The sequence below is a fragment of the Amblyomma mixtum genome, unplaced genomic scaffold (assembly GCF_055824585.1).
Source record: "Amblyomma mixtum isolate Tamu unplaced genomic scaffold, ASM5582458v1 scaffold_17, whole genome shotgun sequence".
NCBI lineage: Eukaryota > Metazoa > Arthropoda > Arachnida > Ixodida > Ixodidae > Amblyomma > Amblyomma mixtum.
In genome coordinates, this window is record NW_028317706.1 from 1,430,415 (window position 1) to 1,453,622 (window position 23,208).

Consider the following 23,208-nt stretch of genomic DNA (forward strand, 5'->3'; position numbering starts at 1 on the left):
TGGGTGTGCCGCCGACCACCACGCACCACGCAGCCTCAAGAGCCCCCAGCCATGACTTATGCCGCAGCAGTGCGCCGTCCTGTACCTCGACGACGGGGCCCAAGCCCCTATCGCCCTTAGCCAGCAGCTCTGGACCGCCGCCCTCTCCCCTCAGCCCGCCCGTCCTACGAGCGTCTCACACGGCCGAGGAAATGGGACGAGTGGAGAACTCCCGACCAGCGCCGACCACTACGCTTCCACTGCGGCGAAGCCGGCCACATTCTCCGGCACTGCCCATACAGGAGAATGGGCATCCGAGGGTTCTCTTACGACGTCCCATGGCCCCGACCTGGCCAGAGACCAGCCGAAATCGAGTTTTTCATTGACAAGAATACTCATCGCCGAGCCACCTATCAAGTTCCCCGTCGCCATCGTCACCACGATTAGTATCTCCTAGCCCAGGCTACGCCATGCGTAGACGCTCCCCCAGCCCACGCAAGAACAAAGATCCTCCATCGACGAAAACGCAATACCATGCCTCAAATATGAAGACAACACCGACGACGACGCGGTCAGACTTGAAGCTTTTACCACCGCCCAGAGAAGTAGCGTCGGAGTACGCCCACCGCAGCGTTACTACTCGACGAAGCCGAGATCGTACACCGAAGACGTGCAATACTAAGACGCGAACAAGAGACCTTTAAGTAATGGTCGACGGTCACGACGTTACTGCCTTTGGTCGACACAGGAGCAGACTACTGCGTCATGAGCGGGCCACTCGCTGTCGTACTCACGAAAGTGACAGCAACTTGGGATGGCGCGCTGATTCGCACCGCGGGCGGTAACCTTATTACGCCGTCAGGACGCTGCACTGCGAGAGTTACAGTAAATGGGCGAACATGTGCTACAACCATCTTCATCCTACAGAAATGCTCGCGAGACGATTTTGGGAATGGAATTCCTGAATGAACATCGGGAGATAATCAACCTTCGATCTAAGTCGATCAAGCTTTCCACGGCCAAAGCCATATCTGCTGCGTCGAGAGCGACTCATCACATTGTCTTAAACGTCCTCGAAGAAGCACTGAGTGTGCCGCCCTGATCAAGTGTCGTCGCCTGCATAAAGCATAGGTAATGGCGACATCGAAACTGCCGAAGGCGTCGTCCAGGGGAACACCCAGTTACTCCTGGATCGAGGACTGGGCATCGCAAGGGGAGTCGCCAAAATCTGGAATGGCCAAGCCCCGGTGCTGCTGACTTCACCGAAGACTACCGGCATCTGAACAAAGGCACGACAATTGCTTTTCTCGACGAGCTGTCAGACATCAGACATATTTGCCCTCCCTGACCAACCCGTAGAATCATCTGACCAAGGCCAGCAACCCACATTTGATATCAACCCAGCTTTACCTTGGAGCAGACAAGAACAAATACGCAGTCTTCTTCAAGGGTACTGCGATTGCTTCTCATCAGCATCGAATTTGCGACGAACCCGGCTTGCCAAGCACCTCATTGTCACAGACGAACACGCCCGACCACTGCGGCAGAGCCCCTACCTCGTATCGCCGCTAGAACGCCAAGCTATCCGCAAGCAGGTAGAGGAAATTCTGCGTGACGACGTCATCCAGCCATCGAGGAGACCCTGGGCAGCACCAGTCGTCCTAGTGATAAAGAAAGACGGCACCCTTCGCTTCTGCGTCAATTACCGCCGCCTGAACCCCAAGTGGTCGAAATTTCCGGAGTCCTTCACTACGGCGTCCCTCATAGCCTGAGTTGCTTCGGGACGTTAAACCCCAACAAACCAAACCAACAAATCAAAACCAGCATTACCAAGAAGGATGTCTACCCCCTTCCCCGCATCGATTACACATTGGATAGGCTGTGCAATGCTAAGTACTTCTCATCGATGGACCTGAAGAGCGGCTACTAGCAAACTGAAGTCGACGAAAGAGATCGCGAAAAGACTTTGTTCATCGCACCAGATGGACTCTTCGAGTTCAAGGTGATGCCATTCGGCCTCTGTTCTGCCCCAGCGACATTACAGCGAGTAATGAATACGGTTCTCGCAGGTTTGAAGTGGCAAATTTTTATAGTCTACTTAGATGACGTAGTTGTCTTCTCCACAAGCTTTGAAGACCACCTCACAAGGCTTCAGATAGTGCTGGAAACAATCAAGTCTTAAGGGCTAACAGTGAAACCAGAGTAATGTCACTTCGCCTACGAGGAGCTTCTGTTCCATGGTCACGTCGTAAGCAAGGATGGAGATCACCCAGACCCCCAGAAGACGGCTGCGATCGCAGAGTTTCCACAGCTTAATGACAAGAAAGCTATACGCAGATTCCTTGGATTGTGCGCTTATTACTGGCGAATCGTCAGAAATGTTTCGCGCATCGCTGAACCTTTGACCCAACTTAACAAGGCTGACGTCCCTTTTAATTGGGAAACGCCGCAAGTGGAAGCTTTCAAAGAGTTGAAGCGCCGCTTACAGTCCCCTCCTCTGCTCGGGCACTTTGATGAAAACGCCGAAACCTAAGTTCATACCGATGCAAGCAGTGTGGGCTTAGGAGCGGTCCTCGTTCAAAAGAAAGGGTAAGCAGGAGAAAGTTATCGCGTATGCTAGCCGTTCACTGTCGAAAGTCGAAGCCAACTATTCGACGGCCGAAAAAAGTGCCTCCCGATTATTTGGGTCACATCGAAATTTCGACCCTACTTGTAAGGACGACCATTAAAGGTTTTGAGCGATCACCATGTTCTGTGCTGGTTAGCCACCTTGAAAGATCCCTCCGGCTGCCTTGGTCGTTGGAGCAAGGAGCTGCGAGCGGCACCGAGAACACAGTCAGAACTTTGTTGTCGTCTTTGTCTCCTCCCACTCGTTCCATCCCTCTTCGTCGACTAGCTTCAGGACCCTCGACTGCTGAAACACCATCTCGGCGTTAGGGTGGCGACGTTTAGCGTTGTGATAAGGTTTAAGGTGGAAGAGGTAGACGATGTGGGTGGTGGGACCATAGAAGGATGGCTAGGACGCAAGGGGAAGAATTTAATAGTTCACGTCGGTGACACGGCGCACCCACAGTAAGCCATCACGCGAGCTTTGCCTACCAGCTGCGCTAATGATGTCGCCGGTTTTCTTCTACAAGACGCCACTCTTACCGTGGCGCCCCTCGTCAACTGCTCACCGACCACAGTCGTTATTTTCTGTCCAGAGTAGTTCATGGCATTCTTGATTCATGTGGCACGCAGCACCAACTGGCGATAGCTAACCACCCACAACCCAACGGGCTTAGGGAAAGGTTCAACCGCACGCTCACCGACATGTCAGCCTTGTACGTCACGCCAGACCACCGATATTGGAACGCAGTCGTGCCTTATGCGACGTTTGCGTATAATTCTTCTCTTCATGACAGAACAGGCTATTCCCCTTTCTACCTTTTGTTTGGTAGGCACCCCACTTTGCCTTTGGACGCACTAATAAGGATTTCTTCAGTCCCCACCACTGCTTACGCTCGGGACGCCTTCGCCCAGGCCGCGCTGGCGCCAAATAGTCCGTAGTCGACTCCATGCCTCTGAAGCTTCCCAGAAGTCCGCCTACGGCCGCCGTCCCCGGGCAGTCGAATATAACCCAAGATCACTCGTCCTTCTCTGGACGCCGTCTCGCAGTGTCGGTCTCTGTGAGAAGCTTCTTTCTCACTACCATGGGCCCCACCGTGTCGAGCGCCGTGTCACCGACGTGAACTATGAACTTGCTCCCCTTGCGGCCTCGCCATCGTCCTCTCGCCCCACCACCGACATCGTCCACGTCTGCCGCCTCGAACCTTATCACGACGCTCATACGCCGCCACCCTAATGCCGAGACGGCGTTTCAGCAGCCGAAGGTCGTGAAGCGGGTAGACAACGAAGACAATGAGCGATGAAACAAGTGGGAGGAGACGAAGACGACAAACAAGTTCTGGCTGTGTTCTCGGTGCCGCTCGCAGCTGTTCCCTTCTATCTGTAAATATATGTAAATACATTCTTTCCCGCAAAAATATTTTTCTTGGTGGCTTTGGTAGTCGCACTGCTCAAACAAACTAGAACAATCTTTTCCGCCAAAGTAAACCAGCTCACTGAACAGTTTATTCCTCAAAACACCATCATGAACTACAGTAGTGCTCCTTGGTAAAGCCATCATATTAAGCGCTTGTGTAACGAAAAGAAGAGACATTCCCGCGTTGCTAAGCTTTCCCTCACTAGACAACGTTGGGCTTCGTACTCGACTGCATCCAAGGCATATGTGCAGGCAATTTAAGAGGCAAGGAAGCACTTTCATCCAGATTCTTCCGTCTATGCTCACAACAAATATCAAATTTCTGGCGCGTTAATTATCCCCCGATGCAAAATATCTTCTTAACAGACACCTGCGCAGACCCTATTCCTTCAGACCTTGTTGTTTCAATTCTTAACAATTCTTTTGCCTAGAAATACTCTATTATATTTATGCGCGCATACCTACAGCTCAAAATCACCCGTATGCAACTATGTCGCAAGTATTACTCCATACCTTTGGTGTCATTAAACGTATTGATAACCTGAGTCTCCATTCCGCTCCACGTTGTGAACGTATTCATGCTAAGTTTATGAAAAACACTTCAGCCTATGTTTCCATTATGCTGACTATAATTTTTCAACAATCATATCAGCCGTGTTTCGCACCGAAAAAGTGGAAAATTGAGAAGGTGACACCAGTCTACAAGTCCGGTAGCAGAACATCTCCCCTCAACTATCGTGCAATCTCCCTGACTTGCATGTGTTTCAAAATGTTCGAACATATCATTTTACAAAACGAGCTAATTTTCTTGAAGCAATCACCATATTCTCATCGGTACAACATGGTTTCCGGAAATTACATTCGTGCGAGACTGAAATAATAAGCTTTACACATGCATTACGCCATATTCTTGAGCAATCACCTGTAGCCGAGTGCCTATTCCAAGATTTTTGTTAAGCTTTCAACAAAGTATGGAAGAGATACCTATCATTAAAACTAAATAACCTTAATATTGACCCTAATCTACTGAAATGTATTGAATGTTTTTTCCTTAATCGCTCACAGTTTGTTATAGCTGATGGTTTTAATTCCTGCTTTAGGGAAGTGCATTCAGGCATTCCTTAAGTCTGAGTCCAAGGGCCTCTTTTTTTTTAATCTACATCAATGATCTTCCGCCTGTTGCTAACTCTCATATCTTCCTTTTCGCGAATATATGTGTTTATTTTCGAGAATAACCGATAATAACTGGTGTCTACTTCAGTCTGAGCTTACCACTGCCGTTAACTGGTGAGAGTTGTTTAATGCAACAAAATATTAACAAACGCAAAATTATGTGTGCTTCAAAAATCTAGTTCTCTGATTTCGTATTACATTAAATATATTTCTTTCGAGTCTAACACCAAATAAATATCTTGCCGTTTTTATCATTGCTAGCCTAAGCTGGTCGCTTCGTAACAAGCACGTAATCCAGCCACACCAAACAAAACCACTCTGCTAGCATACCTGCCACGAAATCTGTTGTTTTTCTTCCATTGCTGTCGCTTCGCCGAAAGGTGCCTCGTATCGCACTGTTTCACAAGTTGCATCATCATCTTGTACTGCGCGGTCGCCTTATCCCACAGCCATTTTGTGTATCCCATCGTAATGACCATCCGCATCAAGTCGATTCTTGTTGCGCCAAATATTTTTCTCGGTCTTTCTTGCCGTGTACCTCGCGCGAGTAGAGGCACCTTCCCGTAGATATTGCCGGTATCAATAAGTACGATATGTTGCGCGAAGCTATAGCTAGCATTGTATATTGAGGTTTTATTTAAATTTGTATCTCTGCTGCATTTTCTCAACTTATTGTTGTGTTTTTACTACTCCTCCTCTGTAATGCCTCTGGGCCGGAGGGGTAAGATAAATATATTCAACACGTCACCATACCGAACAGAGATTGCTTGATTGTTTGAACAAACAAATGAGTGGCAGGCTGCATGGGAAGATCAGGCAAACAACAAGCTGTGTTCTGTAAAGACCATTTTATGAGAATGGATATGACGTAGCCATCAACAACATTTTGCACAAGGTATTTTGTGTCGCGTACGCGTATGTAGTGGAAGCGTATTTTACTAATTACAGTTTACTAATTATAAGAGAAATGTGTGAAAGATACGGTGGTGAACTCACAATAAGCCACATTTTATTCCCGTGTATAAAAAATGAACTAAGAAAAAACATTCGAAAACATTTTGCAACAAATACATCCGATTACAGCCAGTGTTGCTTGTAGGTGCTGAAGCAATTTACGGTTTTTCATGCATTTTTCTATTTTTCCCGGCAGTCGGAGTTTAAAGAAACTATAGGCATCACAAGCTTCACCTTCAATGCAAGACACTCTAACCAAGTGTTTGGCTCATCATGGCATTGTGGTTTAGCACAACTAAGCCAAATATAATCTTCGAATGTGTGGGCCGATAGTCATCGTGCATGCAGAATAACTAGTACAGCTGGCTGAGTGAATCTGTTTTCTGTAGTGGCAGGTACAAAGGCATCATCGATACACAGTAGATCAACTTAATTTTTATTGATATGCGCTGGCAGAGCATTTCAGCTGATTAGAGGAAATCTTGTAGCCATATTTTCTGACACTGACTTTTTTAGAGTTTGCAGATAACACCCATACTCTGGGCGATTAATCAATCGTATCAAAAGCAGGGCGTCGCTTAGTAGATTTCCTTTCATTTCCAGCTTAATTTTATTCACAGTTTTTCTACCGAAGGATTACGCTTGAGCAGTACTTTTCGCCTCCCAGGCACATCTCATGAACACATTTTAGAAGCATATATGGGCTTCAACTGAGCAAGGCGATCGTAATGCTCAAACAATAAATGGTACTCTCACAGATTATCGTTGCGGACTGCGCTGTAGAAGTAGGCAGTAGGATGATTCAACAGGATACTGGCAAGGAATCTCAGGAGGAGAAATATCTGATCAGGAGACGCCAATAGAGGAAAGGGTCTAACCCTATAGACAGAATAGAACTGGAAGAGCAATCAAAGTTAATAACTAGGCGCAAGGTAGCCGATAAAAGCCAGTTTAACATGGAAACACTTGAGCATATATTAAAAAGTATGTAGCCTAAAAGCGCTGAAGGGGAAACTAAGCATTGAATAAACCAGATGCAGGCGTTAAGAGATGAAGAGGGCAAAGTCATTAGAAATATGGGTAAGATAGTGAAGAAAGCCGAATAGTTCTTCGCAACTATGTACAGCAGCAGAAATAATCAGGACGTCAATGAGAGGCAGTGACCCACTTGAATAGGACATCCTGCCTGTACGGAATGAAATAGTAGAAAAACTTTAGGGGCTATTGGAAAGACGAAACCCGCAGATAAGGTTCAAGAAAACAAACACGAAGGAGAGAATGTGCTAGAAAAGCTGACTTCTTATGTACGCAACGCCTTATGAACTGGCGCGTACTAGAAGCTTCCAAGAGCGCTCACATTGTATCAATTAATTGAAAGGAAACGTTAAGGACATGAAAAATTACATACTGATCAGATTACCGTTCATTGCCTACAAGACATTTACTAAGGTACTCGATAATAAAGTCGGTACAGGCATAGAGTTCAGACAACCAAAAGATGTTTGTAGGCTGGTTTTGTTGTGGATAAGCTACGCATTTTCGGGCACACCATGTGCATCGAACCGGTCTAATTATTTTAGAAGTGCTCCCGTTCAGGGCTAACACGAGTGCGCGTTTTCCGTTAATAAACAGACGCCAGGCGGTCATCTCAACTCTGCTAAATAAGGTAAATTTTGTGAGCAAAAATGGGGGCCACCGTGTTATGAGAGTGCCATTCTCTCTGAAGCGGGAAACTTACCTCCTTTCCAATGGCCATGCCACCTGACCTCTGTCGTTTGAGCAGCGGTGCCCACCGTTTCTAGCCCCATAGTGTACGGTAGCGCGAACATAGAGGATGCAAGACCCTAATTCCGGAGATATTAACCCATATCAAGTGGTTTTTGTTCACATACTGCTGGTATTCGATAAGCTGAGACATTTTAAATAATAAGGAAAAATTTTGCTGGTTTCATCATCCGACTACTAACATTTCTGCAGGGTTCGATTTAGAGCTTCACTGGGTACAACTCTGTTTTCTCATCGAAGCATATTTTCGGTGGCCTTGCTCTTGGTGCTTCAAACGTTGGCTATTTGCCATTACACTTGGCGCGACCCCACAGTCAAGAAATAAGCCTCTTTGCCATTTGCGTAATAGAATACACCGCCTTCCTGGCAAACCGGTGAAAAAGGCTCCAGTTTGTCTTATTACGTAAGAGCAGTCGAATATATCTGACACCCTCTTAACCAACAAGTTTCATGCTTACCTCAGTGCGAGAAAACATACTCCGGAGTTCGATATTGAGACGATGGAGCAAGCAGTTTCGAGATGGAAATGACGGTTATGATGGAAGAAAGTGGGGATGAGTAAGTACCCGTAAGCGTACTTAGTTTGCAGGCTATAATGCAGCATAGAATTTGACACTGCAGGAAAAACGTCTGTTCTCCAGAAGCTAAATAGTACTGCATCGATAACGATCCAAACCCATTTTTGCTCGCCATAGACTGAACACAACTGCCAAGGCGGGTTCAATGACACTGTAAATAGCAATAAAAAATACGAAGATTCTCGATTACATCAAAAACAAACTTTCCCCACGTTAACTAACCTTACTGCAGGTGAGAGGCTCCAAACGAAAAATTCAAAGTAGCAAAAAATGCTACGTTATATAGGACGGACGCGATATCTGTTTCAAGCACTTATTAAACGTTTCTAATGCTCCGATTCGTTTTTTGTTCTTGTTTTTGTCTGAAGTAAAAATTGAATTCCTGCCATTATGCTTGCAAGTTCTTATCTCCAGAATAATTTGCTGAAGGGCAAATTTTCCCCGGTCAGAAAGTGAGATCAGCAACCAGAATTTATTCGCATTTCGGCTGCATTTAACTGCATTTCACTGCGCTACCACGGCAAGAATTCCATACCATAACTTTCCTCTCAGCAGGTGAGTGTTGCAAACACTCAACTGTCAGGCCTATTCTCCAGTTAAGCTACAACATTTTCGTTGGACTCTACCACAGCAATTGCCAGCCACACTTGACTGCCATGCTGAGGGACAGTCGCCGATCTGAGCGCCACTGTAAGCGAGCCGGCAAGGCCACCATTTTCTGATCACATGACTTAGTTCTTTGGAAGCCCTTGCATTGTGATGCAGGCCCTATAAAACAGATCATATCACGTCTCTAATATTAACACAACCAAATATGAAAAACTTTCGGTACGGTACCCTAAGTGTTGTGGTGAATATTTCGGTAAAATTACTTGCCCTCCTCTGGAGTTGAGAAAAATTGGACTAGAAAGATATACTTTTTTTATCTCATTCGCCAGCAAAATGGCAGAAAAACTTACTTGATCGAATAGTTTTCAGCGAGAAGTTCGTTCTCCTGGCCACCTTGCTCACCAGTCGGATTTCTTGTAAGCAATTCATGTAGGTGAATAACCCAGCCATGAATGCAACAGTGTACATGCGTTTGATAGGCAGCGCTCGAAAACCTTCACTTGTCGGGTAGCAGTACAACTGATGTGAACAATTCCATTGTTTTGTTCTTAAAGCAGTTTATTGTGGGCGTCATGGGCCGTTTTGGAGAGAGTCTGGTTCCTCGACCGGCAGCCTGCAAAGGGTTTGAACGGGAGCCGAGTGGGCAGCGAAGGCACGTTCAGCCTTGAGTGCCCCTTCTACAACCTGCAAGTGAAAATGCGCCATAACAGACACAACAGAGATTAGCGCAGCGGCGAAACTCTACAGAATCCGTAGCGCGCATTTTTTCTGCGTATATTTCAGTCGGCACAGGAACTGTGGACGGCCTGTATAGGCTACGAACGTATTCAGGGCAAAACACGGTTGTGCCTATGACCACTCGACGCAATGTTCTTCCCATTCTCGGGGTCGCGCGCACATTCAACCGTGTCTGGAAATTATGCCAGCTAACACCAAGCTATATGTTGACCCATCATCATGCGCTCTTTAAATTTTCAAATATGCGTGCCAATTACCACAGGAAACGCGTAGGTATTTTATTATGGTGGCATACCATCCTCTGTGCCACCGTGTTGTTAGTACCGGGAGCCCGTTCACGAGACGCTGCTTCATCTACATTACGCCATATAAATATGTCGTGCCTGAATCTTCGGGGCCATGGCACACAGGCAACGGAAGCAGAGGAAGGACAGATGCAATTCACAGAAAAGCAGGTGCATCCTACGGATGCACGTCATCTAATAGGTTATGCATTTAATAGTGAACAGTGCTCGTTCTACTCTGCTACTGATGTTGGTATACCTGCCATGCAATACGGCTGAAAGCGATAGCAGAGCAATATAGTTGAAAAATCTCAATCGCACTGCCTTCACTCTGTTTTTCTTTTCGGTTAATGCGCAATGTCGATGCCATATAATGCTAGGTCGGAAATATTAACCTCAATCAAAACGTTTAGCTTTCCTTCAGGTTTATTAAGTTTCCGTTTTGTTTATGGGAACATCAAGGCGACTGAGGCTCGCAGGGACGCTGTATTAAAATACTTCGCCAGACGCACAAAAGCTCCTGGGTGGAGTGGGCACGAACTGTATTTATTACACCGAGTAACTGTTTTTTTCTAATTCAGGCGCAAAAGATCGACTTTCTTTCATGTACCACCTGTATATTCCTTAGACGCCCCGTTCTGAAAACTAGCTTCACCGTCTGTACAGTTCACCGCGCATGTGCGCACGTGTGGCGTTAACGGAAAGTGTGAACAGATAGTGTTGACAGAATGTTTGGACAGAAAGTGCGGGCATTTACCTGAGCTCACGCGAGTTACCCGTAAGCTCGGGTAAGTCCGGAGCAGCGTCGCGCCAGCTCCGCAAGAGGTTGCGCGGTTTCATGATCAACGCGTACTAAGCTACACAAATGCACAAACGGCCAATGGACTAGCGCAAACTGGAGTACACAATGATTTCGCATTCGGAGTACGCCAGGAGACGCAAGTGCCACCGGAGGTTTTTGCAACGAGGGCTGCTCTATGACACGGCTGTGCGCTGGCGTGCTCTTGATGTGCAGCAGGGTTTTTCTCGCGAAGTTTTTCGGAGCTTCAGCAAGGATGTCGAATACGGCCCAGTGAACTTTTTCCGCTCTGCCGGATTGAAGCAATCAGCATGACGACCCGCAAACCAAGATATTCGCTTTTGCGCTTTTCGTGCTTAGCAGGGGGCGCACAGCTGGGCTCTCACGAAGCTTCGCAAATACCGCACACTGCAGTTCGTTTCCTCCATGTAGTAGCAGGCTAGAGTGGTCCTCCAGGAAGTGCGCATAATTTCGGCGGTGACGCTTCAAATCAAGGCGGTTTCATTCAACTGGCTTTGCCTTCCCATGTTTCAGTGTAGCCATGCCAATCGGATCGGAATGCGGTAAAAAGTGACCTCACTGATGGAAATTGTGAATTTTTGAGAGCCTCTCAAATCAGGGCACCATTACGTTTCTATGCAACATTTCTATCAGATAGTGCTATCTACCGAATAGTCTGTGTTGATGCCAAGTGCGGCAGCGAGCAGATTGAGGCTTCCACCTCGCCTGGACACATCGACAATCATTGCTCGGTCTCCCACGGACTCTGGTCTGTAGTTCCCTCACGAGACAGTTTTCTAGGCCGCCCTCGCTTCATGACGTGCTCCATCTCAGTCGATTGCGGAGTATTCTTTCTTTACCGCTGTCCAAACGGTAAGCTTGAAGTTTCTGTAGGAAACCGCATCAATGGGCCCGACATTGTGCACTGCTTGCTGCACATCGGTTTCCCTGTAAATGCCGATACAGCCGTTCGCTTATGCTTCGAATGATTACTCGCACATGTAATAAATTTGTACGCCCCTTTATTTGCGCTAATTTTCAGGTGATAGCTTCGAGTACAATCTCGTTTTAGTAAGATATCTCTCTCATCGTGTTTCTCCGACTTGTGCAAGTGAGCGAAAAGGAATGAAGACAAAAGAACCCGAAGTAGTTAGCAGAACGGAAGCTTTGGCAAGTTTTTAGTCCATTGAACACTAGAGGGTGGTTTGAAATAGGAATGAAGGATGACAAATGAGGACGACCAGCTACTTCTGCCCCTGCTCCAAATCGCGCTCTATTCCTAAGTAGTTAGAAGATGGCCGTAATATCGTCTGCTCACAATTCTTAGAATACTGTTTACGGAAAACACTGGCTAGTGTGCTCACCTACAGCGTCGGAGGGATACAGGCTTCAATCACTGCCGCGGATCGACGGCCGCGGCGCAGGCGGCAGCGCTCGTCGTTGCCGCAGCGTCCCCTGCTAGCCAACCCCACGCTCTAAGGGACACCAAGAGCTTCGGGCCCATAGACGCGTCGCAGCCGCCGGCGTCGCCGCACCTACTCCAGCCACATTTCCCGCTTACCTGCAGCCCGGCACCCGCGTCGCAGACTGCTTCTCAAGCTGACGACTCAGACATGGATCTTACAGCATCCCCGGTAGGCGACACTCCATCCCCGGAAATCAGCTGGAGCACCATCGGTGCCAGCCGTAAGCCTGCTTACGCAACCCAATCCCGCGCCAAGCTCATCACAGTGGGCATCCAACTTCCCCGTGGTACCCTCACTCAAAAGCTGCCTCTCTGCGACGTGCTCGCCGCAGCCATCGCCGCTGCACCACGCTCCTCCAAGACCAGTGCAGACATCACCCTTCAGGCTAAGACAGCCCAAAGCCTTGTGTTTTTAAAAACTCATTCTACTCATTGCCCACCTACTACTTTCTATCACGCATCTTCAGCTTCACGGTAAGCCTATCAGCGTCACAACATATGTCCCCCATCCTCCCATCTCATGCCTCAGTGTCATCCATAACGTCGGTGGCCACTACACCCCTGATGACCTCATGCATGAACTCGAATCTTTCAAAGCAGACACTCTAGCTGCTCGCATCGTGGGCACCACTTAATCTGTGCTCATAACTTTTGCTGCTACCTTCATCCCCCACTTTGTATATTTTAAACGCGTTGCCTTCCAGTGCCGTCCTCATGAGCTCAAGCCTCCCACCTGCACCCGTTGTCTCACTCTAGGACACCGCGCCCACCAATGCCCCCAGCAAAGTGTTCCGGCCAAGTGCCGTCGCTGTGCTGCTCCTCTACCCGCCGACCCTTCCGCTAATGTAGGTAGCCAGCCCTGGTGCGCTCATTGCCAGGTAAACACCAACCCCTCCCTCGACCCCACTTGCCCTTCCTCCTCGTTAAACAAAGCGAGTGTGCCAAAGCTGCATACTTCTGAAGGCTAGCTTTGCGCCGGGCCACTCAACCTACCACCCCCCACGTCCTCTAATAATGTCTCCTCCTCTAATCATGAACCTCCATCAGCTCCGATCACGTCACCGCCAGGCTCCTATGCCGCCATAGTTAAAGGATCCTCGGTGCCATCGTCCCTCTCTTCCACTACACCACTTTCTCCATCCTTGACTGACGACAGCCGCTCCTTCGACCTCCGGCTCGCAATGCTGGAACGCCAGCTGCGAGAGCAGCAGCGCATTTCCCACGATCTACAACAGCAGATACACTCCTTGACTCAAACCCTCCAGACAACCACCTCCTCTCTTACCTCCCAGCTTAGCAAGCTAAATGAGCAGCTTGCCACGTTCACCACTCCCTCCTCCAGCGCCCAGGTCGCCCCTTTGGCTGACCTTGTCCAAACCACCACACAGGCACATCACACTCGCTTGGTTCAGCTGGAAACTTCGGTTCTCCAGATTCTTACCACCCTACAAGCACAATCAAAACAATTGGAATCCTTCACTTCTATGCTCTAATCCGTCCATGAGTCACTGCCCCTGGCAAAAAAAAAGTAACGCGTACCATCGCGAGCCACTACCTTTACACTAACATAATGGCGTTTGGCGAGGACCTCGAGATTGTTCAGTGCAACTGCCAAAATCTTTGCCACAATAAGACCCCCCTCCATCAGTACCTACTCACCCGCCCCTCCCTGCCACATTTTCTCCTTCTCCAGGAGACCCGGACGGCCCGCACTGTCCCAGGCTACCGCGCCTACCATGCCACTACGGCCACACCACTTGCGTCTATATGTACGCAGTGACGTGCCCGTGGAGCCAATTGACATCCCCTCTACCCTCCTTAAATATTTAGTTGGTGTGGTTTATTACCACCCTTCTTCCCGCATCTCACTCGCCCTTTTGTCTTTTTACAACCCCCCTGTCACTTCGTCTTCGTTCTCTGGTCTGGGTACATTCCTTCACTCTCTTCCTTCTACCTCCCATCTCCTCTTTGGTGGTGATTTAATGCCCCTCACACACTCTGGGGCTTCCCACAAACCCTCAAACCCGGCCGCCTCCTCCATTGTTTGGCCCAGGAACGCCACCTCACCCTTCTTAATACTCCTGGCTCCCCCACTTGAGCGGGCACTGCCTCACAACGCCCCACGACTCCCGACCTCACTTTCTCTCGGGGTTCACTTTCCTTTCACTGGCAGGTGACAGCCGAAACTCTTCTCAATGACCAATTTCTCATCCATATTACCACCACTCTTTCCCACATCCCTCGATGTCACCCGGTTATTCACACTGACTGGCATGCCTTTGGCACTAATCTCGCCTCCGACTCCTTTCAATCCTACGACGACTTGACGTCGCGCATCTCTGCAGCGCTCATGTCCAGTAGCCGTCGTGTTCGCTCTCGTCACCCAATCCCAGACCCAGATCCTTACCTTCTCCGTTTATGGCGTCGCCGTAAACGTCTTCAACGCTCCTTTCACTCCCAACCCCACAATGCCCAACTTTCCTCCCGGATCGCATGTGTCCGGGATGAGATCGTTGCCCATTGCGCATCCCTCGAGCACTCTATTTCGAGAACTCTTTGTGATGGCCTTGACTCTGCATTGCACTCGCGATGCATATGGTTTCTCTCTAAATCCCTCCTTGGGACTAAGCCTGCCCTTGCTCCCACTCTAGCTAAAGCCCTCACTCAGGGGACTCATTCCGATGTTTTTGATCAGCTCGCCTCTCTTCCGCCCCCCTGTGACACCCTGCTACCCGGTGTACTCGCGCGGACCCAACTCCGATCTGGATCCGCCCTCTAATCTCTGGGAGCTCGAATCGGCTCTGGCTGCTAATGCTACACGCTCAGCACCCGGTGAGGAAGCCAATACATACACCACACTTCGTAACATTCCTGACTGCGCCAAAGAAATCTTTCTTCAAACCTACAATGAGGCTTGGGACAGCGGCTGCCTGCCGAGCCCCTGGACCTCGTCCCTCATTTCTATGACTCCAAAGCCGGGCAAACCTCCCTCCCTCTCTAACCTCCGCCCAATCTCCCTGATGTTGTGTGTTGGTAAGACCCTTGAGCGAGAGGCTCTGACTCGCTTCTCTAATTTTCTTGACTCGAAGGCATTCTTCCCCCATTCTCTCATCGGCTTCCGACGCCACGTCTGTGCACAGGACATGATTCTGATTCTCCAGCATACCTTCCTGCCACCTACTCCTACTCAAGTTCACGCACTCGTGACCGTCAATGTTCCAAAGGCCTTCGACGTTGCTTACCACGACAACATCCTTTCTCAACTTGCCTCCTTGGGCTGTGGCTCCCGCATGTACTCTTATATCCATTCATTCCTCTCTAAACGTGTGGCTCGCATTCGAGTAGACACCCATCTGTCTGACCCATACCACGTCACCCGTGGCACTCCTAAAGGTGCTGTGCTCTCTCCTATCCTTTTAAATCTCGCTATGGCCCCTCTCACCTCAAAGCTGGCTGAAAGTCCCGGCCTCCGTCATATATTATACGCCGATGACATAACTCTCTGGTGTACGTCTGGCTCTCCCGGTCACGTACAAGACACCCTGCAACGTGGGCTAGATTTCATCGACTCCTTTCTCACCACCGCTGGCCTCTCTCCTGCTCCTGAGAAATCCCAGCTCCTTCTCAACCATTCCTCCTACCAGCGCTCACACAACCACTTCGTCTCTCTCCATCTTTCTGGCTCTCCCATTCCTGTCCTCACGCACTGCAAAGTTATTGGCTTCCCTTAGCATACGGCCACACAACCTGCCACTCGGGAACTCACTTCCTGCGGCGCGTGGTCACTCGACGCTCAGGTCTCCACGAGGCTCATGCGTTCCGAGTTGCCCAGCGCTGGCCCTCAACAAGATCTTGTACTTTGCATTCTACGCTTCCTTCACTCAGACTCAACTTAACGCTCTCGAGACTGCCCTTGTGGGCCTCTACAAGGCAGCTCTCAACCTCCCTGTCACTACCTCTACCGCTAAGCTCTTGGCAACAGGCCTCTTCCATCCTCTCCGCTCTCTTCTTACTCTCCATCATGACTCACAGCTTGCCCGGCTTTCCCTTACCCGTCAGGGTCAGCGGTTATTGGCTCAACGGGTATCTCGCCCGTTCCTATCTCTCCATTCACATTTAGTAAAGGTGAGATCTCCATTCACCTCTGCTATTCCCACCCCAGCTCCCAATCTTCGTGTTCTCCCCCTCCCGACCAACATGTCCCCCGCCCTGGAAGCCGGCTGTCGTCATGCGGCCGCGCAGCACCATTCCTCTCTGATACCTAGGGCGTAGCCTACACGGATGCCTCCTTCGTGGCTGCTCGAGGTTCCTGCGGCTACGCCCTGTGCCATCCCCACCTCCCCGCCCCTCGAACCCACACCAGCGGGCCGTATCTGCGCCCTCCGGACGCACTGTCCTCCAGGTCCTCGCCATTACGCATGCCTTCCATGCATTTGCCCTCCTTCCCTCTCTTCAAGAGTACACAGTCCATACAGACTCACAAGCCGCTATACACTACATATAGAAACGCACCCTAACCCCTTCTCTTCAACAGGAGGTCGAACGAGTGGTTTTCGCACTTCAGCCTTCCATCGTTTTCCTCCGTTGGGTCCCCGGACTTTTAGCGATTGACGGCAATGAGCTTGCCCATCAGCTTGGCCGCGACACACTTTTCCGGGCACCGTTGATCCCCTGGCCCAAGCGCCCGGAGAACGGTGGGAGACTCCCCCTTCGCCGCACTATAAAAGAGGTCTACCTCGAGCTCCGCCTCGACAAACGCTTTTACCCTCCCCCTCATCCATCACTCACGGTCGCGGAGGCTCGCCTTCGTCGGCACATCCAAATGAATGCAGTCATCACCCCATCCCGCCTCTTTCTCTATCGCTATCGATTGCACTCTTCCTGTGCCAACTGCCCCTGTATCTATGAGGATCTGGCCCATTGCCTCTGCTATTGCCCGGCTGCTCGGCAGTCGGGTTCCTACCTCCACATTCTCTATCACCACCTGGCTCGACTGACTTGGCGCTGAAGGGGAGGAAAAACAGCGACTTTTGGTCGCCCAGGCGGTCGACATGCTCGGCCTGTAAATTATGGTCGAAGAAAGGTCTTCTACTACTACTACTACTACTACTACTACTACTACTACTACTACAACTACTACTACTACTTCTACTACTACTACTATTTTTATTTTACTAAGAGACATAGTTCACAGTAAAACGTACAGTGAAGAGAGTAGCACCTCATAGCTAGCCAGTTCCGAAGAGCTCCCAGCTCCTGCATCGAAGTGAAACCTGCTAGGCTTAGCGACGAATAGGGCAGCCAGGGAGAGAGCGAAGTTCGTCGCCCGGCGTGCTCGCGGGCAGCATCATTGCTGAAAGCTCGGCTCTCTAACAGATTGGCTCAGCATCTTGTGACTTGCACTAGCAAGGCTGGCAAATCGAGCACTTAGCGGCGGGCCTACAACTCAGCGCACGTTTGCAGTACAGGTGAACAACTTTTACCCCACATATGCTTGGGATACCGGCTGTGTAGCAGCCACGTTAAAACTCGTCCTCGACGCCATCGTCACCGTTCGTGACGTACTGGCTGAGAACTTCAGTTCGAGTACGCGCTGAGGTAAGCTTCTCGTTTTTCCCGGAACAATTTGAACTTTGCTTCTATCGGTTCCCGTGTGGGCTCTTGCTTGCGAAAGTACAAGAGAAGAGGATGCGGCGAGTGCGAGCTGCTGTTGCATGTGGGCTAAAATGTGACGCAAATATAAAGGTAGTTTCGTAGCGCAGTTGATGTCAAAGTAATCCGCTTGTACGGGTCACAACTGAGCCCTCAGTTTCATGTAGATCTCCATCGAGCATGCCAGTGTCGCGCAAATTATAGCATCGCATCTGCTTTCCGTCCTACTGCTCGTATCCAACATATCAGCGATATGCACCAGCTTGAGATACGGCGCATTTCTTCGCCTTATTTGTCGCAATTCAGTGTTTTAGTTGGCATCAAACGAAATTGCATTCCGTCAACAGCGCCGTATGCGTCGTCATCTGCTAGGACATTCGCGGCACCCTAAGTATGGGTGATGGGATCACAGTTTCTACAGAGAGGCCAGCAAAAGTATCTAAAACGCTTTTGTATTCGCAGTTAATAATAACATAAACTTAAAAGCGCCATGACAGTTCAATTGACGCATCACTATTTACATTATTTCGCATTTCGTAGCATTGTTTGAGTGCTCGTGCGGCGGACATGTATGAAGAACAGAAGTGTGTTTTGGAAGCCAACGACGAGAATTACGCCCTGTCAACATCGGTGAGTTTGAACGGGCAAAGCCGTGAAGAAAGGCAGCGCTACGACATCTTGTCATCTGGAGAGGCAACAAAGAATACTGCACGGTTTCGTGAAGCGTGGATAAGCCGCATGACCAGCGAGTGCCGTCTACGCTTCGCTACTCCTGATCGCTATTCACACGCGTTATTAGTGTGCGGCTATAGAGGAATGGCAGTGAAAGCAATCTGCGCCTTGGCCATAATGCGTTGGCAGAAAAGAATTCGGGTGTATAGCCTGCGGGACAAGTGTTTTTCCATAGTCTCTGCCTGTCTTTAGTACTCAGGTTCTTGGTAAATAAAAATGCCACCAGATATCACAGCAGAATTATGCGGTCGCTTGCTAGGGCTGCGAAAATCTACAGATGGTGTTTACTATATTCGAATGGCATGGATTTGTACTACGTACGAGGCAACGATGAGAGAGCTGTGCAGCGGTACAGAGCGCTCTCGCTAGACCAGCTGCGAACAGACAAGGGAACTGAGAACAGTAGATTTTGCTTGCGGCTGGCACCCATCGGATGGATTTGTGTTATCTGGAAGGTGACGATGAGCGGCAGTGCTGCACGACGAAGCACTCGCGCTAGGCCAGCTGCGAACAGACAACGGTCAATTTTGCTCCGTATTGGTACTCATCAGACTAGTGCTTACGCCTAATTATTCGTAATACAATTTTTTTCGTGAACAATGATCACATGTGAAAGGCTGGTGCATATTACTTGGCTAGTGATTTGTAAACTTTTTATCTGCGTTTCCCCGCTAGAACAAAATTTCAGACAGTAGGCGTCGATGCTACCAGTCCTTCAGAGAACTGAGTATTGATGGGCATGCAACTGCGCACTTATTTGGGATTTTAAGCTTTTTGCTGTATGCCTCGATTGTACGGCCCGCTTTCAAGTCGTTCACCATTGTTGACGGTTTGTTATTGATTTTCACTTTCTCTTATCTATTGTTGTCTGACTGCTATCAGCTGTGCTGCCGGCGATTCTCCGCCCTGAGAACTATTCCCAGGCACGGGACCCTACCCACACACCATCCTGATTCACACTCACCAGTGTTGTTCGGTATTTTTGTCCCTTGCCCCTACTTGCATTGCCACAGACAAATTGTTTGCACTTTTTGTTTGTGGGCACCTTTGTTAAATGCACTACCAATTTTCGTACCATGCTAAGCTGTGACGTGAGATATGGGGCTTTTTGCTGATGAATGCATGCGTTTTCCGTTCTCTCCTCTCATTTATGCGAGGCAGACTGTTCTCTACGTTCAATTCAAGAATACCTTCGATGCTGGTGCAGGGCATCCTAATAGTAATTAGCTGAATCCTGTGCACGCTGCATCCGAATCGTTCTCTTCTTTTCATCATGCATAAAAATATTGGTATTCCAGCCAGCTCATCTTTCAATGTGGTTATGGCAGTCATGTAAATGTACTCAAAGAATGTATATGGGTGCATCACACACAATCTGTTAATTTCTTTTGTCATGGACCATCTCATTGTTTTTTTTTGTTTCTATATTAATACCTTATTTTAGTTTCTGTAGCAGTAGACAATTTCTGCTCTTGTCATTCATCACACTGTTGCGGCCACTGACAACAGTTGCCCTGGACATATGTATTTGCTCTCATGCATATATGCCCTCTATGCCGTCTCTCATAGCCTCAGTCGCTTTGGGACGTTAAACCCCAATACACCAAGGGCCAAAATATTTGTTTATTTCTCTAAAAACATTGTGTTCTACCCCGATACTTTAATCTTATTTCTGGTGCATAGACCAAAATGTCACTACGTATTGTAGCATGAAGAGGAAACTGGGTTTGTCCAATGTTTTAGGGGTCCTAAAACATTGGAGCAACACAGCTCTCACTTCTAGTTATTGATGACTTTACTCTCGCCCTACCATAAGCTTGCCGTCCAGGTTAGATCAATGGGTAGAGTGATTGCTCCGGTGAAGCGGTGCTCCTGGGCTCGAACCCCGGACCAGGGGTAATATTTCTTTTAATACGAAGTTTCTCAGAAAGCTGTATAGCTTTCCTTTGTAGCCGTTTGGCTGTGCTCGGGTGGATGGCAATGGGTAATTATTCCATTATTACAGATCTTTTGTCAAGGTTGAAATGATTCAGTAGCAACAAATAATAGGGAGGTAAACGTATGCTGCTCCCATAGTCGTTCGTTAAGCATGTTGTGAAGTGTACGCTGTATCGTTTTAATAGCTGCAAGGAAATAACAGCGATCTTAGATGCCCCGCCCCCTTCAGGTAAACATAGCTAGCAATTAACCCATTGGATGCAATAGAAACGTGGCCTTGAGGCCTCACAATGACCGCCATGCCAATAAAACAGAAAGTGCTAGTGTTCCCACATTTGAGAGCTTTGCTCTTTAAAAGTGCAGCAGAATGCCACTCAAAGTTGTGAAAAATTGTGCCTCCTTTTCCGCGTGCGCAGTCCACGGTGCTGGTGCCATTTTCCCTGGCCATTGGCATTCAGTCACACGATGTGCACCCCACTCCTCGAGTCGATTTTGCTAGTCGTGTGGATCTGCCGTTAAAATCGGTGCAGGAAAATGCTGCCCCAGTTGATCTGCAGTTAACCCTGTGCTTTGCGAGCTGCTATCACCCTTTCTCCACAGATGTCCTAATTTTATTTAGCCATCTGACTGCCAACCATTGATGCATTCACTTCCTTTTGGAATCCACCCAGTTTTTAGTGTGGTATTGTTTATCTCTTCTCTGCATATATTGTTTATTACTTCTCTGTTCATCTCTTCTCAGCCTAACCAGCTGTGATCTTGCTGTTGTTTAAAGGGGTAGAGGCACAAAACTTGACCACTAGCAATTTTAATTTCTTTACTTCCCATAAGCAGATACATTCTAGCAAGTTTCAGTGACCGGTGCTGAGTGGAACATATGATTCTAAATCAGCCCTTCTGGATTGGAGCATCATCGAAATCACCTGTCAACACCCAGTGCGTGCTGACGATGTAGACGGGAACTGGTGGGATAGTTGGCAGAACCTGTTAGCATTGCACCCCTCTGTCACGCTCGGAAATCCTCTGTGGTCAGTCTAGACTGACTAAAGCAGCACTAAAGATGGCCAGGTGTTCAGTGGTGTGAAAGGCTTTCTGCCGAGTGACACTGACAAGATATTGGGCAGCTGCCCAGCCAGGCCTTGGCAGACAGCTGGCATGCGAAAACCTGCCACCGATGAGACAACAAACTGAGTAGCCTCTCTCGGTTTGATCCGTATGTCGAGCAGAAAGAGTAGTGTACCGCACTGCATGTGTTTACATCCTTAAAGTGTAGTCGTTGTCAGTCTCCTTCCCTGACGGGAAGGCTTATTGAGTATAATTTTGATGATGATTGCAGAAAGTGAATTCTTATATCCTAGCGTATGAATCTAGTCACAAGGGCAGTTTTGGCAGCAGTGGCCTGAAGTCAAGGATTGGTTACTTTGCAGAACGCACCTACAGTGAATGGGATGTGAGGATGCTGGATGAGGAGACCCTCTCTGCCTGGCAGTGGGTTCATTTGGGAAACGCAGACTTGTGAAGCTTAGTAAATTTGATTTTGTGTTATTTATTGCCATAGTTTGAGCGGTGAGGAATTGCAATTCACGACTGAGGACGTAAACACTTGGTGTAGAAGTGAAGAGAGCTAAAGGAATATCCGACAATCTGAAAAGGCAGTGATAGGCAGTGAGGTACTGGAAGTGATAACGTAGTACATCTGAGCCAGGTCATGCACAGGTGTAGAGCATTTGAGAGAAGTGGTTGGGAGAATATGAATGGGGTGTTACACCCTAGGCCGGCATGCAGAAGTCACGAACAGCACCTTGCAGTATGGTGAAAAAGAAACCCTTTCATTTTATTTGCCTCTGCAAAGCTGTCAGGCAAAGTGTTGTACACTATAAAAGGCTTAAAAGTGAGAACAGTGTAGTGAACCACTGACAGAAAAATCGTGGGGTTAATGCTAAGAGGTGGGGAGAGCCGCGTGGGTTGGTAAAAAATGCGAATTAAAATCTCAGCTTAAATCATGAATGGACATGGGCCGGGCATGCTTTTCTAAAAGCCGAGTGCCCTTTCGGGTAGTGGAGTGGGCACTGAAAGGAGGCCCTTCTTGACTAATTTATGGACATATTGCTTTCTTCTAGGTCCCTTAGTCTGCCATAAGCAGCATATGCTGTTAAGGAATTTTATGTCTGATTAGATGGCATTTTGAGACTAGAAAAAACCCTAAAGCCTTCTCATCAATGCGCACTCTCTCTCAAGTGAACTTTGTCAGCCCCGTTAGCCACCACTTTGATGCATGTCACCCCAAATGGGAGCCGTCGCGGTGGCTGAGTGGTTATGTGCTCGGCTGCTGATCCCAAAGACGCAGCTTCGCTTCTAGCCATGACGGTCGCATTACGATAAAGCCAAAATACTAGAGACCCAAGTAATGTGCGATGGCAGCACACTTAAAGAACGTCGGAGTCGAATTATCCAGTCCTTCAGTAAGGCGTCCCGAGTAGCCTGCGCTGCTTCGCGAT

General features: G+C 48.6%; 1 long non-coding RNA gene across 1 annotated transcript in view; it reads right to left on the reverse strand.

Moving 5' to 3' along the window:
* Positions 1 to 9,655: 9,655 nt before the first annotated feature.
* Positions 9,656 to 23,208, reverse strand: part of LOC149324782 (uncharacterized) — a 46,584-nt gene continuing 33,031 nt past the window's right edge. Inside the window, exon 3 of the long non-coding RNA XR_016286700.1 lies at positions 9,656 to 9,786. This is a non-coding gene — a long non-coding RNA (uncharacterized LOC149324782). The remainder of the gene's footprint in view (positions 9,787 to 23,208) is intronic.